The sequence below is a fragment of the Miscanthus floridulus genome, chromosome 9, assembly GCF_019320115.1.
Source record: "Miscanthus floridulus cultivar M001 chromosome 9, ASM1932011v1, whole genome shotgun sequence".
Classification (NCBI taxonomy): domain Eukaryota; kingdom Viridiplantae; phylum Streptophyta; class Magnoliopsida; order Poales; family Poaceae; genus Miscanthus; species Miscanthus floridulus.
The window spans coordinates 65,973,839-65,992,911 of record NC_089588.1 but is presented as its reverse complement, the minus strand read 5'-3'; the positions used below and the strand labels follow the sequence as shown (position 1 = coordinate 65,992,911).

General features: G+C 41.1%; 1 non-coding gene across 1 annotated transcript; it reads right to left on the bottom strand.

Annotated features, from left to right (window-relative positions):
• Window positions 1-1,182: 1,182 nt before the first annotated feature.
• LOC136484455 (small nucleolar RNA R71) lies at window positions 1,183-1,291 on the bottom strand. Its single transcript, XR_010765974.1, has one exon. It is a non-coding gene; the product is annotated as a small nucleolar RNA R71 (small nucleolar RNA).
• Window positions 1,292-19,073: the final 17,782 nt, after the last annotated feature.

The window sequence follows — 19,073 nt, the reverse complement described above, 5'->3', positions numbered from 1 at the left end:
GACTTGTAATTAAGAATGACTTAGGAATTATTTCTATAATATCTACTTAGTCATGCTAATGCCATAGAAAGGAGTACTCTAAGTGATCAATGATCAATTATCGCTTACCATTCATATATGTTTATCTCTTGACTTACCCCTATTGTGAGTAGAATCTTGGTTGTGGTTTTTTTCTCCATCATATGTATAAGTTATCAATATATTCCATCTGCCCTGTCCTTCCCTGTGGTAAAAATATAAATAATGATACCTGGAATACTCTCGGGTGATAATGCTACAATGGTATATTCTGTGTGCGCTTGCAGATCTCTTCATATATATATTTGCATTATTTCTGAGTCACAATAATTACCAAAGTACTTCTCAGTGTTATTCTAGTGGTGACACTATGAAGTACCAACAAGCATTTCTAGCATCATAGCTAGGGATAACAACTTAGCAAAAGTGATGTTAAGAATGTCAACAACATTAGGTGTCTACTTAAACAAGTGACAAGTTAATAAATACCAACAAGCATTTCTGGCGCTGTTGCCGGGGAAGGTAGCTAGGCAAGAAGGAAATATTGATAAACTTTTACTTATTGATCAAATCGGAGAAAACCATTTACCCCTATTCAAGCAGGATTACCCTTGTTCTGTCTAGCTTATATCTTATGCAGGGTAATGTATGACCGGTTTTGACCTTCCGACAAAACTACATTGAAGACCCAAAAGCATTATCAGGAGGACTAGAGCTAAACCTCAAGAAAAGGTCTAGCTTTAGAATCAGAAGACAACTAGACAAGGCAACGGTTAACACTAGTTTTCGAAGACTTGGCTGACAAGACCCCTCCATGAGTTCTCTGCTCCAACTACGGCCAACATCCGTACTGGACCAGCGATCAATGTCAGAGACAATGGATTTGAGCTGAAGCCCAGCTCTCATAAACATGGTGCAAGCTAGCTAGTTTTGTAGAAAGGCACATGAAGATGCGATTGCTCATCTCCAACTACTTGCTAGAGATTTGTAGCACTTTCACCATCAAAGGAGTTTCAAGAGACACCATATTACATCGCCTCTTCCCATTCTCACTTTTGGAAAAGGCAAAGCAATGGTTCTACGCCAACAAAGATAGAAATACTACGTGGGAGAACTGCTCCACTGCCTTCCTAGCAAAGTTCTTTCCTATGGGCAAGGACTAATGCTCTCCGTGGAAGAATTTCAAGCTTCCAACAGCAACATGAAGAATCTGTCCCTGAGGCATGGGAAAACACTTTCAAGACTATATATCAGAATGTCCTCATCATGGGATGGAGAATTGGCTACTCATGTAGACTTTCTACCATGGGTTGACTAATAGCACCTATGAGAACATGGATGCTGCTGCTAGAGGTGCTTTCTTATCACTCACAATCCCAGGTGCAACAGCTCTCATAGAAAATATGGCCTCTAACCAAGGTTGCAATGAAGAACGTCTCCAACCCCACAAGAGAGGTGGAGGTATGCATCAACTCAAGGAGGAAGACATGTTGTCTACCAAGATGGATCTGCTCAAGAAGAGGCTTGAAGAACGAGCCCAATGAGAAGCAAGACGTCAAGCACATTCATGATTCCCGTAGACATGTGAAGAGTGTGGCAACACTAGGTGTCGGGGACCAATACTAGGGTACCCAATAGGAGGAGCTAATAACCATCAACGTTGATTCATCTAAGCAGTCAAGAGCGTGGCTACAGCTCTTGCCGACCACCGAGGCCGTGGGCTCCACCTTGTCTGACCCCTGAGGGTTGGCTCCACCTCGGCCGACCCGAGGCCACGGGCTCTGCCTCGTCTGACCACTGAGGTCGTGGGCTTCACCTCGCCCGACCCCCGAGGGTTGGCTCTGCCTCAGCTGACCCCCGAGGATTGGCTCTGCTCGTCCAACCCTCGAAGGTTGGCTCCGCCCCATCTGACCCCTGAGGATTTGCTCTACCTCATCTGACCCCCGAGGGTTAGCTTCGCCTTGACCCGACCCCCAAGGGGGACTCTACCTCACCCGACGTCCTGAGGGTGGCTCCGCCTCGCCCCAATGTCTGAGGGCTAGCTTCACCTGGCTCCACCTCGCTTGATGTCTGACGGCTATCTCCGCATCGCCCGATGTCTGAGGGCTGGCTTCGCCTCACCCGATGTCTGAGGCCTGGCTCTGCCTGCCCGATGCCTGAGGGCTGGCTCTGCCTCGCTTGATCCCTCAAGCATGGCTCCCAACGGAAGCCCACGCCATCGCCAACCAAGTACGGGCCAAAAAGTACAACCCAAGGTCAAACTTTACGGCATCATGCAGGGAGTGGTCACGTCTTAACACGACCCATCCCCGTGACATGTCATTCAGGGGACTCACATCACCCACAGTGATGGACGCATGGCCACTATGCTGCCTACTCCCTGTATGATCGCTGATCAGCACGCTGGTTCACCGCGCCGCCCGCTGGGGCGGAGTGGGACGTTATGACCTACTGACAACGACAGGGCATGGCATCATCAAGCGGATAGGTGCCCAGCGTGGGGCTATCTCTATCACTAGCTGCCCATGTCATCAGAACCCACGCAAAGGAAAGGAAGGCCCGGCGACCTAAAGGACTATCTCTCTTCTCCTCTCGTTCTCCTCTTTTCTCCCGCTGGTAACCCATGCTTTCCCTTGGCCTATAAAAGGGAAAGCAAGACATCCCACTAAGTGGATCAGTTCACCACATTGCATAAGACCAAGAGCACTAGCATCGAACCTCAAACACATAGCTGAGCAGCGACCGAGCTCTCGACACCCATTCGTTCTTTCCACCAGAGACTTGGGACATGTCCCTCTCTCACCCATTTGTAACACCTACTACAAACTTTTAGTGCTAGTAACACGAGTAGCAGTAATGCACTGGACATAGGGACATTTAGTCTGAACCAGTATAAACCTTTGTGTCCTCTTAGCATACCATCCATGCCAGACGCGCAATAATACAAATTTATTCGTTGGTGTTTACCCGAAACACCAACACTGGGCATTCAGGGAACAACTATCCTGAAACCCAAGAGGATGTGAACTTCATCAACAACTATCATCCTCATAAAATCAGGATGGAATCAGCAACAGAGGCCCAAACTACCAAGGTAATTAACAAGGTAACTATCAAGGTAATAATTTCAATAATCAACCACCCTTGAGAGAGTTAATTTCTGGCCAAGTTAAAATTATGGAGGGTTTATCTAGAAAAATAGCTCCCAATGATAAAATCTTAGAAAACATAAACAATAGAATAGATAGCTTCTCCTCTGCATTAAAACTAGCATAGCTTTAATAAAATGATAGAATCACAAATAACTCAGCTAGCAGATGTTGTTCCTCCGACCGACAAAGGTAAGATTCTGGGGCAACCGGAAGATCTCAAAACTACAAATCTTGTCAATGTTCACAATGCAGGATACTACTATATAGAACCATCGAATGGAGGATGGAAAGATGAGTCGCTACCCATCAAGAAAGGTGATCTAGGAAGACCTATCATCCCTATAGCTATTGGACCTCACATATTCCAAGAAGATGTCTATGACTTCGGAGCAAGTGTTAACATCATGCCAAAGGTAATGGAGATACTTTGTTGTACACAAACATGCATTTTTAGCTTGCAGATCAGTCATTCTGCTACCCCAAGCGAATTCTTGAAGACATCTGTGTATGAGTAGGATAGCCGTACGTACTCGTAGACTTTGTGGTTTTGGAGACAGGTGGAGATGTAAGGGCACCGATCATTTTGGGCCGACCTTTCCTAAGCACCGCAAATGCCATCATCTATGTGGACAGTGCCAAGATCTGTTTCACAAACAAGGATAGGAAGGAGAAGTTTACTTTCAAGAATCGTATACACCACCCTCCTAGTCATCCACAAATGGCATACCTACCCAAAGAGACAATAGTGAACAAGAAGAGCAACAACCGAAGAAGGAAAAAACAAGGCTAGGTAGCCACAAAAAGAATCAGTCAAGATGATTAACACACTTCGATCAGAGTATGACCACCTCCTCACTTCACCGTTCCTTACCAAGAAGGAAGATCCTGGTGTACCAACGATCGAGTGCACAATTGGACAAAGAATCTTTCACAACACCTTATGCGATATTGGGTCGGGTGTCAACATAATGTCCAAGGTAATGTATGACTATTTGTTTGGTGATGAACCTTTGTTCCCTACATATATGCAATTGCAGATGGCGGACCAATCAACCTGATTTCTGGAGGGAATAGCAAAAGACATCATGGTAAAAATACAAGATCACTATGTCCCTACCGAGTTCATGATTCTAGACATGGGAGAAGAAGAAGAAGTACCTGTCATCCTTGGAAGACCCTTCCTTAACACTACAAATGCGATCATCTATATTGGATCAGGGCAAATCAACTTCCAATTCCCTAGACAAAAGGTACATTGCTATTTCAATAGTTATATCACATATGAACAGCCAAAGAAGACCTACTTCAAGAGAAGACACCGATCGTCCCAACGCCGGAGAAATCAATCCCCAAAGAATGAAGACGAAGATGAAGAAGTTGTGGAGAATGAATCTACCACATTGAAGTCAAATTCACAGACCAAGCAGGTCTAGAAGGAGAAAGTAACATCGTCACCAAAGTCACCATCACAAGAGATGCAACCATCAAGGTCTCCATCTCTGGGACCGACAGGTGCACCCAAAGAATGAACAAGACTGGAGAAGAGTTCGGTCCGGAGGACTTAAAAATCTAAACCCTTGCTAAGAGGTAAAATTGGTAGTTATCCATGTTTACTTTTTAGCATTGCATGAGTTATTTTTCACTCTAGAATATTTCCTTTTCTGCATTAGCATTACATTTAGAAATAAAAATAAAAATTTCTTTTACGGTGTGTAAAAGCCCACAAGGATATTCACCATGGTGGCATAAAAAAATAAAAAAACATGCATACTATTGGTGTTTCTTAGCGTCACCACTAGGATTTGTGTTTCCTAGCAATGGCACTAGAACGACGTGATGATATTTCTAAGCACATGCAGAAATATTCCACAAGCACATGGATATATCGTTGTAGCATTTCACCTAGAAGTATTTAGGTATTGTTCATTTATACTTTCCCAAAGGAAGGCATGGTGTAAAAGTCTCTAGTAGGAATATGGTCAAGATAACATGACTGTATAATAGACCAAAGTTCATAACAGGGGTAAGCCAAGATAAATATTGGATAGTGTGACACACACACTTGAGCCAATCTCAAGGATAAAGATAAAAGAAAGAATAAAGAATAAAAGAATAAACCTAGACTGGAGCAAGCTTATCTTATATAGCTATGCTAAGCAGATAGTCATACAAATACATGAGTTTCTAAGGTTAGAGATTCTAAGATAAGATAGCTTTGGTCACTATAAACTTACTTCGGGCACTGGATTGCAACTGGTCTGCCAGTCAATGCCAGTCAATAGCTCTAGGCCATATCCGAACGTGGGAGATTACGAAGGCGGATATGGCTATCACCACCTACCACCTACCCCTCGACTGCAGGATATGAGACAAATGAAGGTCACTTCTAACATAGACACCATGTCTAAGCTATCGGTTACTACTCTAGCGGTGCCCAGGAACTTCTGTCTTTATCAGGAGTCCTCTTACTAGAGCATCCGTCATAGGGACGGATGACGAACCCGCAAGAATATAATGACCAAAACTAACTTAAAGTAAAAATCATCACCTCAACTTAGCTCTTGGTCAAAACATGTATGTTGTATGATGGATTAAGCATAAAGTTCTATATGCTAAACTAATAACATAAGAACTTAGATCTAATTCATAAGCATAGCTATATTGATAAAATGAGAACAAGAACATAAGGGAGATCTTCATATTATTCATACCGAGTTTGCCCCTAGAGGTTCAAGCTCTCCAATGAAGCTTGCCTTGCTCCAAATAAAACTACTAAAAATAGTAAAAGCTACAAGTGGAGGGAGAGAGACTTTTGAAGTGTGGTGTGTGAGGTATGAGAGGCCTCCCTCATCTATTTATAGCACTAGAATGGTCATTTTGGGTGTAGATAAATTAGGAAACCGCCTTGCACTGTCTTTGCATGCTGCCATGCAACCGCTAGAGAAGAGAGAGGCCGAGTGGGCTTGGGGCAGTGCGGGCGCACTAGGGGTGCGACCGCACCCCTGTTGGCCTACCTCACCACCACCTTGCACATGTGGGCTCCTGACTGGTCTTGGGTCTTTGCCATGGCGGTGCTTAGCCTGGTTGGACCAATTGGATGGGCCTTCTTCTATTTCCTTTGTGCGAATCTGCATTACGCTTTGTTTGATGGAGCATTTTGACTATAATTCCCTTGTATTCAACTATGAGTCCTGCAAAATAGTAATTCTCCAATACAAGTGAAACTATGTCAATAGTAAAGGTATATGTGTGTAAAAACATGTAGTTTCCTCCTTTTTGGATCATAGTTGGCGGTTGGATTTTGTTGATAAGAAACGCCAACACATACATTATATCAGAAAATCCAAAAATATCAGATAGACATCCTGCTAAATTCTGCCAATACAAAAATATTTTAAATCCTCAACAATGACTAACCCATGGACGGCTGACCGCTAACCCTTTATCCTAATCCATTCCATGAGTTTTGGTGTTCTTGTTGGTATTTTGCAGGATGATGCACAAAATCAAGAGCAAGTCTACCCAGTCGTCTTTGTCTCATCAGAAGTACATCTTCACAACCCAACTTCTTGATGGACAGAAAGACATCCATTGGCAAAACTGCTCTAAGAATGACCACAACAACAACTAGCTTGGGGGAAGGGCATCCCCCATGTATCTAGATAAGTATTTTTTTCTTTTATTTTATTTCTAAGTTTTCTTTATAAAAACTAAAACAAAATAAAAATTTATCTTAGCCATTTATATATAGTAAAGTGTGATCTAAAAATGAAAATGAAAATAAAAAAAAGCGTGTGTCTAGTTTTCTTTAAGTTTGATTTTTAAGAGCTGAATAAAATAAAAGGACTCTGAAGGTAATCTCTTATGATGGAAATGATGAATAGTTGCTCTATTAAAATTCCTTTCAAGTACCTAGTTTTTAGCTTTTAATTCTCCCGAGTTTTGGATAAGACTGTTTTGATATAAGGATTTACTCTGAATTTGAAACTCGTGGGTAGCATATGCTTGATCTAAGTCTAGGTAATTGACGGATATGATATGAGAAGGTATGAGCTGATATTTATCTTGTTCTGAGTGATACTAAAGTTCTAGAGATTTATCTTTTGAAAAACATAAAAATGCTACATGATGACTTCCTATATGACAAAGCTTCAATTTCTACCAGAGCCAAATATGATATTTAAACAATGCAAACTTCCTCATGTATGCTGCTTGTTTTGCATTGGGTTTAGTCAAGCTTTGTTGACCCTTATGAGATGTTTGTCATGCTCTTAAAATCAAGATCGCGTACACACCACCCACATATGCACTACTCCTACACTGGAGGTAGGCGCAAAAAACATGCCATTCCATCTAGATCCACCCAAAAATGTTTCACTCCTACACTAGGAGTAAACACCAAAAAAATATTCTCGATAGGATAGCCACCAAATAAATACTCCAAGTTCTTGTTGCTATCTCTCAAAAGTTTTATTGCAGAAAAGAGGCTTGGGCTATGCAAAAGTTATTCATAGAAAAAAGAAAAGAAGAGAAAGAAAAAGAGGTGAAAAAATAGACAAGTGTCCGAGATATCTAAAACAATTGGTACTCAGATGCCTACCTAAAAAAGAGAGAGAGATGAATAAGATAGCCCATGTTCTCTTGCAAAATTGTTTTCAAGTTTCAAAAGAGAGATATATTTTCAAGGAGCATAGTAGAATTAGGTTAGCCACCATATATCCACACACATGCACATCTTAATTTGATTGTATGACTCAACTCTTCTTGGATCCAAGATTTGACTTTACAATATATGTATTGCAAGTATGCTCTTACATGCTATTTCCACTTCTATGCGCTCCACATAAGCCTTAGTTGTAGGAAGAGAAAGGCATACATCACTATTGCCTTGGTGAGGATCCACAAATACCACATATATTGAAAGACTTGAGAGTGTCATACAATGGAAACTTTGAATTTTATTTTGGAAACTTATAAAAACTGTGGAATAATGGTTGAGCAAAGAACTTGAGACTTAGTGCTTGACTTGATCGTTCTATCTTTCAATTGCTCAAGACCCAAGTGAAGGCTAAGAAGCCCCATGGTTGAAGGTAATATGGGTAAGTTTGAAAGTTAGATTAGTTTATTCTAATCCAGAGGAGAATTCATGTTTGAACGTATGTGTACCTTTGAGGAGTGAAAATATTGAAGAAACTCCTATTCCATTGCTGGGTTTAGCCTTACTCAGGGACGAGCAAAGGCTAAGCTTGGAGGAGTTTGTTGATGGTAGTTAACAACCATTATAAACCGTCAATATAACTTGCATAAGGGCATGAATATGATCACCAACATAGGTTTAGGGGTTTAAACTAACAAATTCTATGAGTTTTGGTGAATCTGTGTTTTCAACAGGGTTTATCCAGAAAACCATCAAGGTGGACCCAAATGTCAGAATTAATCGCACTTATACGCGATGAAACCTGCACTAGATGGATTTAGAAGACACCGGTGGACTCCACACCAAAGCAGAGGGCAGGTGGCTGCCACCCTACAGGTCGGCCAGCCCCTAGGCCCACCTGTCAGCCTCCGTTTCGCTACGTCGGTTCTCCACCGCCTTAGGGTTTGCATCTACACCGTTCTTTCAAGTTGGTTTGATATGAGGGCTTAGAATTGATGCTCCTCCCTATATATACTAGCCCCTAACCCCCTCCCTCAGGCATAAGTCATTCGAGAAGTCAGAAACCCTGATCATCTTCGGAGCTCCTCCATATTCTAAGGCATAGCTAGCTAGGTTAGATCTAGATGGAGGCAAGGTTCGCTTGGATTCCTGATCTTGCCAAGAGCATGGCTTCGCTTGGATTCCTGATCTTGCTAAGAGCGTGGCTTGTTATAGCCCCTTATATCCTCTTTTGTACCTTTCATTATTCGTATGTTTGCTAAAATTGATTCGACATTGTTCTTAATATTATTCATGTTCCTAGTTATGATGTTCATCATCTACTTTGATTATGTGCTTAGTATAGCTAGATTATCATTATATTCAAGCATAAGTTCGTATAGCGCTCGCTCTAATGTACACGGGGTGAGTGGGTGACATTGTGTAAGTGTGGTGCTTATACATTGTTTACCTGCGAATGCACTCTATATTCTGGGCCATGTGGTAGATCGCAGATGTGACACTCCTGTTGAGCCCTTTGTAGTCCACTCTTCGAATATAGGTGAAGTAAGATCTAGCTATGAAGGAAGACATGCTCTGTTCTTGATCTTCCTTAGTAATATCCCTTATATGTAGATATGAAGTTGATCTTAGCCATGACTACTAAGTGTAATTGCACTAATCAACATATGCTTTGAGTTGTGAATAAGAATGACTTAGGAATTATTTCTCTAATATCTACTTAGTCATGCTAATGCCATAGAAAGGAGTACTCTGAGTGATCAATGATTAGTTATCACTTACCATTCATATATGTTTATCTCTTGACTTACCCCTATTGTGAGTAGAATCTTTGTTATGGTTTATTTCTCCATCATATGTATAAGTTATCAAAATACTCCATCCACCCATCCTTCGCTGTGGTAAAAATATAAATAACGATACCTGGAATACTCTCGGGTGAAATGCTACAATGGTATATTATCTGTGTGCTTGCAAATATCTTCATATATATATATTTGCATTATTTCTGTGTCACAATAATTACCAAAGTACTTCTCAGTGTTATTCCAGTGATGACACTAGGAAGTACCAACAAGTATTTCTGACATCATACCTAGGGATGACAACTTAGCAAAAGTGATGTTTAGAATGTCAACAACATTAGGTAGCTACTTAAACAAGTGACAAGTTAATAAATATCAATAGTGCTCAACCTCAACCAAGCCCGAGTTCCACCTCTATTTATAGCCCCCAAGCCAGATAGAGCTGTTGGAGCCATGGAGCATGTTTCTACGTGGTCACCGGACAGCAACGTGCGGGAACCTGGCATAGGGTGGTGGTGCCCCAACTATCAAATTAGAATAGCTATTTTGAACTAGCCATTTGGAAACTTCGCACTGGACAAGGGGTGGCAGCGAGTTTCCTCCCTCTCTAGAGAAAAGGGATGGCGCCACACCGCCATGGTCGCCAGACAGTCCGGTGACACTAACTTGCTCCAAATTGATTTCCACCGCTTCAGGCTTGTAGAGCATTTCATTAGCTTTCCGAAAAGTCCTAGATCATCAAAATCGGAGTTCGGAGCTAAGAGTTATGCCCAAAATACGAAAGAGTGGTGCTGCTGATTTGGGCACGTTGTAGGGCGTGGCGGTGCACCGCCCTTGGGCTGGCGGTGCCACAACCCTAAGGGGGGCTTTGCACACCAAAAAGGATGGTGCCACCCCCTAGGCTGGGCTATGCGTTGGCCACAAGTTTGGTTGCATTTTCTGACCCTCGGGCAACCTAGACTTGCTCTTTTCTTCTCCTTTTCTTCTCCAACTTGATTCAGATCAACTCCAACAACCTCTCCTTTGCAAATGTGCCAGCACCACCAAGTATACAACATCATGTGCATGTGTCTAAGGTTTTCACAATCATTTTATCAAAGGATTAGCTTGTTGGTATTTCTTATGCTCATGTAGAATATTCCGCAAGCGCACAGAATACCATTGTAGCATTTCACCCAGAAGTATTCAAGGGTATCGTATTTATCCACGGAGAAGCAATGGTTAAAGAAGGTGATAGTTAACCATCATATATCTATTAACTAGTATACCGACTAGACTAAAGTGGGGGTAAGTGATATATGATAAGAGTTATGGATAATGACACACTCAGGAGAATTCAATGGTGAGAGGGCAATTGGCGAGCACAAGGTTCCTAAACACTTCTTTATGGCTATAGTTCTATTCTAGTACACACCAGAGGGGTTAACTAAGGAATGGGTAAAACATAGTGATCACATAATAACACTTTGGAGCAACAGTACCTTTCCAACCCTTGAAGGAGGTGAGAAAGAGTGGTCAGGGGAAGGCTACCAAAAAGCTCTACGAAAACACTAATCTGAACATGGTGGATTGCAAAGGCCTTACAGAGCTATCACCTCTGGTGATGAGGACATCCCAACCATGCACTCTAGTTCAAGCCCAAAAGATACAAATCAAGGGCCACTTACATGAAGCCATGCCAAGAAGCTATAGGAAGAGGTGAATTCATTCCTAATTGACTTTGATTTCAATACTTCTAAGGATGTCATACTACCTAAGAGTTCTACCTTAATGTTACTTAGGTGCACACATGAAGAGGTGGAAGGTACAGACGATCAAGATCAAGACCAAGGTTTTCATCATCTATTCCAATCTGATAAAAAACGGACCCATGTAATAAATACGGACCAAGTTTTTTCATCATTGGACCAATCTGATAAAAACCGAAGGTTAGCAGCCTTCCTAGGATAGAATATTGGTACAAATTCCTATGCAAAACTGTACCAATCTACAAAGTTTCGTGGTGCATGTGGCACATGGCTAGAAAACTTATCAAGTCTACTTTCACACCCAACAAACGACTTGTCATTTGGACTTCCTAATAAGGAGTTATGGCTAGATTAGTGGGGACTACTCAGGAGGGCAACAGTCATGCAAGACCACTTCGGGAGTCCATCTCATGGGGACCTTTCACATTGCCTACCTTCAGAAACTCCATTTTGTTTTCACACCTCGCTAGGAGGGTTGTTCCTAGTATAAATATCCCTTGCCTCTAAGCTATTAGGAACCTTTGACGATTTGATAAACTACATGATATTATAGTCGAGCTGCCGAGTGCTTTACTCAAACCTTTATTCTTCCTTGTTCTTCTTGGACTTGTGAAGTGATCCCTCTGGGATCCCCTAGTTCATGCTCTACGGTTTCCATTGCGGCTACACCATTTTGTGTGGATTTGTTCTGGATTGTGGTTCTACGGTTGTTCGGATATCGAGTCAAAGTTTTTGCGGTTTCGGTGCCTCTCTCCCCATCACTTGGTCTCATCCAACCTTGGGAGGTATAAAGCTAGTTACCCCACTGTTCACAGCAAGTTATCTTTGATCCTTCAACCTACTATTGTGAAGATCGGGCCATCCCCTTGCTGATTCATATCAGTACCTATCATCTGGTATCAAAGCTTTCATTGTCACGGTAGGTCTCTCCAACATCCATATATTTATCTTTGATTTATCCATCATTTGTTACTATTGTGTTCATCTCCTAAAGTCCACTGAAAAAGCCACAAAAGAATTATATGCTCTTTTATGGAGTTTGGAAACTTGGGAACACTACCTTTTGCCTGAAGAATTTGTGATACAATCAGACCATAAATCTTTAAAACACCTTAAAGGACAACTAAAACTGAACCGAAGACATGCAAAAGGTGTGAATTCATTGAGTCTTTTCCTTACATTGTCAAGTACAAAAAAGGGAAGGATAATGTTGTAGCTGATGCTTTATCTCCATGTCATACTTTGCTTTCACAACTTGATGCTAAAATTCTTGGTTTAGAAAGTATAAAAGATTTATATGCCACTGATTCATATTTTGCTGAGCCATATTCCAAGCGTTGTGGTGACATGGGATGGGAAAAATTCCATTTGTATGATGGGTTTTTGTTTCGAGCTAATAAACTCTGCATTTGAGATTGTTCTGTTCGCATATTGCTTGTGCAGCACGCTCATGTAGGTGGACTTATGGGCCATTTTGGTGCCAAGAAAACCGAGCAAGTACTTGCTGATCACTTATTTTGGCCTAAGATGAGAAGAGATGTGGAGAGACATGTTCTTCGTTGCGAAACCTACCACAAAGCTAAGTCACGTTTGAACCCTCATGGTTTATACACTCTACCTATCCCTAGTGTACCTTGTGAAGATATATCTATGAACTTTGTTCTTTGTTTACCTCGAACCAAGAGTGGGAGGGATTCAATCTTTGTTGTGGTTGATAGGTTTAGCAAGATGGCTTATTTTATTCCATGCCATAAGAGTGATGATGCTTCACATATTGCTGAATTATTTTTCAGGGAAATTGTGAGACTTCATGGCGTGCCACGAACTATTGTTTCAGATTGTGACACCAAATTCTTGATCTATTTTTGGAAGACCTTGTGGGGAAAACTTGGAACGAGGCTGCTATTCTCCACAACGTGTCATCCACAAACTAATGGACAAACTGAAGTTGTGAACCGCACACTGTCAACATTGTTGTGAGCTATCCTAAAAAAGAATCTAAAATTGTGGGAAGAAAGCTTGCCTCATGTGGAAGTTGCATACAACAAGGCAGTACACTTGACCACAAAATTTTGTCCCTTCGAAATTGTATATGGTTTCAAACCTACTGCTCCCATCGATGTTTTGCCTTTGCCTATGTAGGAACATATGAACTTTGATGCAAGCAAGCGAGCTAAATTTGTCAACAAGCTTCATGATCAAGCTAGAGAAAACATTGAAAAGATGACCAAGATGTACTAGAAGCGTGCCAACAAAGGTCGCAAGAAGAAGTTATTTGAACCAGGAGACTTGGTTTGGGTGCATTTGCGCAAGGATCGCTTTCCTGACCAACACAAGAGCAAGTTGCAGCCCCAAGCCGATGGTCCATTCAAAGTGCTTCGCAAGATCAATGACAATGCATATGAAATTGATCTTCCCAGTACTTATGGTGTGAGTACAAGTTTCAATGTCACCGATCTATCTCCATTATTTGGATTGGAAGAGTCGAGGATGACTCCTTTTCAAGAGGGGGAATGATGAGGATATCCCAACCATGCATGCTAGTTCAAACCCAAAACATACAAATTAAGGGCTACTTACACGAAGCCGTGCCAAGAAGCTACAGGAACAGGTGAATTCATTCCTAATTGACTTTCATTTCAATACTTCTAAGGATGTGATACTACCAAAGAGTTCTACCTTAATGTTACTTAGGTGCACAAATGAAGAGGTGGAAGGTACAGACGATCGAGATCAAGACCAAGGCTTTCATCATCTACTCCGATCTGATAAAAAATGGACCCATGTGATAAATACAAACCAAGTTTTTTCATCATCGAACCAATCTGATAAAAATGGACCAATCTGATAAAAACCGAAGGTCAGCAGCCTTCCCAGGACAGAATATTGGTGCAACTTCCCATGCAAAACTATACCAATCTACAAAGTTTCGTGGTGCATGTGGCACATGGCTAGAAAGCTTATCAAGTCTACTTTCACACCCAACAAATAGCTCATCATTTTGACTTCCTAATAAGGAGTTATGGCCAGATTAGTGGAGACTTCTCAGGAGGCCAATAGTCACGTGAGACCACTTCAAAAATCCATCTCGAGGGGACCTTTCACATTGCCTACCTTTTGAAACTCCATTTTGTTTTCACACCAAACTAGGAGGGTTATTCCTAGTATAAATATGCCTTGCCTCTAAGCTATTAGGAACCTTTGACGATTTGATAAACTATAAGATATTGCAGCCGAGCTGCCGAGTGCCTTACTCAAACCTTTGTTCTTCCTTATTCTTCTTGGACTTGTGAAGTAATCCCTCTGGGATCCCCTAGTTCATGCTCTACGGTTTCCAGTACGGCTACACTATTTTGTGTGGATTAGTTCTGGATTATGGTTCTTCGGTCGTTCAGAGATCGAGTCAAAGTCTTCACGGTTTTGATGCATCTCTCCCTGTCGGTTGGTCGCATCCAACCTAGTCAGGTATAAAGCTAGTTACCCCACTGTTTGTAGTAAGTTATCTTCGATCCTTCGACCTACTATCATGAAGATCGGGCCATCCCCTTGCTGATTCATATCAGTACCTATCACCTGGGGCTACCACAATTATCCATGGGATTGGGCGCAAACTCAAGTAAACACTAGCGTAGATACCATGTTTGCGCTAACAATTACTACTCTAGTCATGATCTATAACTAGAGCACTCGATTGGAGCGGCGATCCTATGCTAAGGTGAGATACAACTATACTAACCACACTTAGCTAAACAACTAAGGCATGAACTGGAAGTATGAAAGGCATACAAGAAAATAGAGAAGATAAATATATTAATGCAAGAATCTTACAAAGGAAAGATACAAAGGCATACCAGACCTCAAAAGACTCATCCGGAACCCAAGCATAGCTCAACTCTTCCTCACTCCCAACTCACTATTCTACTTCTACATCTTGAGAGAGTAGAGAGAGCTTCTCTTGTGGTGTGTGTTACCAGTGAGGGGTGAGGGTCCTATTTATAGTGGAGAGGTGGAGTAGGGGCTACTCCAGCACCATGTCATCGATCCGTGGGAGAGTACCTCATAGCCATTGGATCAAACCGACCTCAAACAACCATAAACCAACGCACCAGATTGCTCCAAACTGTGCTTATTTGCATGTCTGAATGTTTGAGGCGGTTTGGTGACTTTGGGCCACTGCCCAACATCCCCAGGGGTGGACAGGGCTTCCTTTGGGCTCTTGGGTGAGTGTGGAGGCTCCTAACCAAGATTGGGGGCCATTGGACACATGTCCACATCGCCTGACGTCCAGTGTCAGCCTAGTCCATCTTGCGATCTTCTGGAAGGCATAACATTGTCATCCGGACTCCTAATTAGGTGAACCAAAACTTGATTTCATGTATCTCGACAAGCTCTCAGACATGGTGTAGTCAAAATCATCATTTGATGAAGTCTTTTTACCATGAATATAGCCATCTTGTTCCTACACTCACATAGTCATCACAACTTGTGGAAATGGTTAGAAATAAGCCCTATAATTATGGTTTATGTCATTTATATCACCAATTTAGGCATGGTTGATGGTATAAAATGAGGTGTTAATGACCATCAACAAGCTCCCCCACACTAAACCTTTGCTCATCCCGAGCAAAGTGTGGAAACAAAGATTGAGGTGTAGCTATATATGAACAAGACTCCAAAAGATATGATGCTAGCATAAAAGATATTCCAAGTCATTCCTCATACCTTGTGGATTTTGAAGTGGCTACCATGTCACCTTGAGCGGTTGAAAAGTGGAACAACATTGACACCAAGTCATCACTATCCCACCATGAAGCATACTTGGAGTTTTTGTAACTTTTGCAATTGAAAACATAGCCCATACTTCTCCTCAAATGGTACTCTCAAATCACTCAATGGTGTATGTATCCTCAACAAGGCATTAGTGTTTTGCCTTACTTCCTACTTCTAACAAGCTTATGAGGAGTTCAAGGTAGGATAAGAGTAAAGCACACTTGCATTGCATATTTTGCTAAATCAAACAAAGCATCCATGGAGAAAAATGTCATACCCCTAGATCAAGATGTGCATGTGTGTGGAAATATGATGATCATGATTACTCCATAGCATGATATGATTCTTTCTCCACCTTTTATTAGAGAGCATGGCTATCTTTCTTTTTTTCTCTTTTTTCTATGGACCTTCTTGTGTCCACATTTTTTTCCTTTTTTCTTTCCTTTTTTTTTCTTTTACGATACTTTTTTTTGTTTTTTTCATAGCCCATGCCTCATTTGCAAGGACTGTGGAGAAAGATCATGCTTGAAATCATGGAGTATTTATTTGGTGGAAATGGAAAGGCATGTTTTTGCTTTCTTCTAGTGTAGAAGTATAGCATATATTTGGTGGAGTGTATGTGATCTTGATCTTGCGAGCTTGATAAATTTCTCAATAAGGGTCAACAAAGTTTGACTAAGCTCAATACAAAGACAAGTAGCATATGTGAAGGGTTTTCAAGAATAACATGATATTTGGCCTTGGTAGGAAATCTCACCATTGAGGAGAATTGAGGCTATGGGTTTTGATTTTTTATTAAAACTAGAAATCTCCAAGAGCTTACATAGAAAAGATAGGATTTCTTTAGTCTTTACCATATCTCACTTCACAACAACTTAGTTGACATGTTTTCCTAATAAAGATATGTGTCCACAAGTAACAAGTATATGACCTAGGAATAAAGTTTGTGCCAGCCAACCTTTATAAAGTCAAGTTCATATTATTTCACATTTTAAGTTTGATTGACATGTATGGAATTTTAAACATAATCAAACTTATAGAAACAAAGCAAGAGTGAGCGTAGGGAATGCAAACCGGCGTGCTAGAGTGGCGGGAGCCCGAGCGGAGGCAGAGCAGGGTCTGTCGACTTGTAGGTGGGTCAATTCAACCTCCCCCACACTTGGACTTTTATGTCATTCGACCATAAAAGCCAAGTGTGAATGTACATTTTGGCATCCCTCAATGTGTATTGCAACACCCATGTTCTCAGACATTGTACAACCTTCGTTATTTTATAGTCTTTACCTGCAATGGTTAGTGACCGAGAATACTGAAAGGGAATTTGTCCTAGCAACATGTTCTTGTTAACTTGCTTTTTATTTTGGATGACTTTATTAGAATGGGAGGTTAAAGATTAGCTGGGTGTTTGAACAAGGGTAAGCTAGAGCAATTTTATTATGCAAAGAAACAATATGAGCAAATTTATATTACTTATTTTATTTTATTTTATTTCCTAAGACAAGATTGTTTTAAGCTATTATGCATGAAGGAAAAGAGTTGGATTGAAAACTAAACATGCAAAAATTCAAAACTTAAAAGGTATGCAAAAATTAAATATGGGATACATACCGATTTACCTGTCGGCAAGGGCTCATTATTTCAAGTCAATTGAGCATGACTTCTCCATTGAATTCAGCTTAAATTTGCATCTTGCAATCCCGGAGATGGATTCCATCACACCATCTTGATCTTCATTTGGTTTTAGCTTGGCGGGATTGTTTTGGACTTGGAGGTGTATGCCTCACCTCCCTCTCGATCAAGGTTCTATTTCTCTTCCCTGCAAAGCTTAGCGGACAACACATACCCAAAGGAATTCACAAAGAAACAGGGATGATTGTTGCCATTGGGTCTAAAGGTTTTCTTCTATGCTAATGACAAGTTGGCACTCCTGTTTAGTTAACAGAGATCATTTTCACATGTTTTTTAACTCTTGTTTAATGTTCACTCAATTCTCACATTGACAATTTCTTGTAGAGGTTATTCCATACAACCAATGTCCATACAAGTAGTTTTAGTTCAATAACAAAACTAGACACCATGTCTAATATGATTAAGGTAGGCTCTTTAACCTAAGCACCATGCTTAATTTAAAAGGCTATGAAAATATGATCAACACATCCATATCTTAAACTAGGCACCATGCTTAATTTAAAGGCTGAACATACTAGCATAGAGCAAAGGAAACATGAAAGCATATAAAGATTAATTCAAGCGGAGATGAAAACATAAATGGTGCACTAGAGAACCATGTTTTTTCGTTCATTTTTATGCAAAGCAATACAACCGAGGTAGATGAATGCGATTAAACATGCTTTGGTTTTGAAAAGGAAGGATAACTTAGGGTTGGTTCTCACATACCATGATCGATTCTAGCATCACCCATAATTTGAGATGGAGTTGTGAGTGATGCAACTTCTTTGCCCCGTCACATATGATGATTTTGTCTCCTTTTGACAGTGACCTTCTCTCCATCTGCTCATGGTTAGAATCTATAGATATACATACCTATGAGATGGCAGGGTGGAGGTGTTGATGGGTCATGAATGACCATGCACCCTAGGCTCTTGATGTTTCTTGTGGAAATATGCCAGAAGGTCGAATGGTTGGAATTGTCCTGTTTATTCAAAACTCTATAGGACAAGGGTAATCCCACAAAAGCTAGTGGTAACCTATATTAGTAGACATCAAGGTCAATCTCAAAATCTTTACGCCAATTGCTTCCCCGGCAACGGCACCAAAAATGCTTATTGGTATTTCTTATGCTCGTGTAGAATATTCCGCAAGCGCACAGAATACCGTTGTAGCATTTCACCCAGGAGTATTTAAGGGTATCGTATTTATCCACAGGGAAGTAATGGTTAAAAAAGGTGATAGTTAACCATCA